Here is a 678-nt window from a genome sequence, read left to right as displayed (position 1 = left end):
CTTGAGGATCCACAAGTCCACTTGCAGACCTTCATTGAGCTTACTGATACATTCACTCTAATGTGGGTGAGTTCAGACTATGTAAGGCTGACACTGTTTCCCCATTCACTTTTGGGGAAGATAAAATGTGGTTAAATATGGGGCTGGCTAATTCAATTACATCATGGGACAACTTAGCCAGAAAGTTCCTCACCATGTTCTTTCCATCAGGCAAGACTTTGAAATGAGATAGTAAGCTTCAAACAGAAGCCTGATGAAAATCTTTATCATGCTTGGGAACGCTTCAAGGCTTTACTTTGGGATTGTCCATACCACCAACAATCCAATGAGGTACTTGCTCGTACATTTGTAGAAGCTCTTAATCACAATACAAAGATTTTACTAGATTCAGTCGCAGATGGTCAAGCACTGGAATTGACTTATGATGAGTTGTACATATTACTGAACCACATAGCACAAGGAAATCCAGAATGACATTCAGATTCTAGAAGTACCACAAAAAAAATTGCGGGTGTATTGGAGGTGGACCAATTCACAACCTTAAAAACACAGGTTTCTATATTACAGAATTTAATCAACACTCAATTCAGCAGCATAAAGTTGGGAGTAGCACAACCTATATCCTTAGTCAATGCCATTTAATAAGTTGCAGGTTGGTGTGAAGTATGCGAAAATAGT

At 38.9% G+C, this 678-nt stretch overlaps 1 non-coding gene across 1 annotated transcript; it reads right to left on the bottom strand.

Moving 5' to 3' along the window:
* Nucleotides 1–213: 213 nt before the first annotated feature.
* Nucleotides 214–322, bottom strand: LOC124898267. Its single transcript, XR_007055242.1, has one exon. It is a non-coding gene; the product is annotated as a small nucleolar RNA R71 (small nucleolar RNA).
* Nucleotides 323–678: the final 356 nt, after the last annotated feature.

The sequence above is a fragment of the Capsicum annuum genome, chromosome 4 (assembly GCF_002878395.1).
Source record: "Capsicum annuum cultivar UCD-10X-F1 chromosome 4, UCD10Xv1.1, whole genome shotgun sequence".
Taxonomy (NCBI): domain Eukaryota; kingdom Viridiplantae; phylum Streptophyta; class Magnoliopsida; order Solanales; family Solanaceae; genus Capsicum; species Capsicum annuum.
The sequence above is the reverse complement of the archived record's forward strand: the minus strand, read 5'-3'. Positions and strand labels throughout refer to the sequence as shown.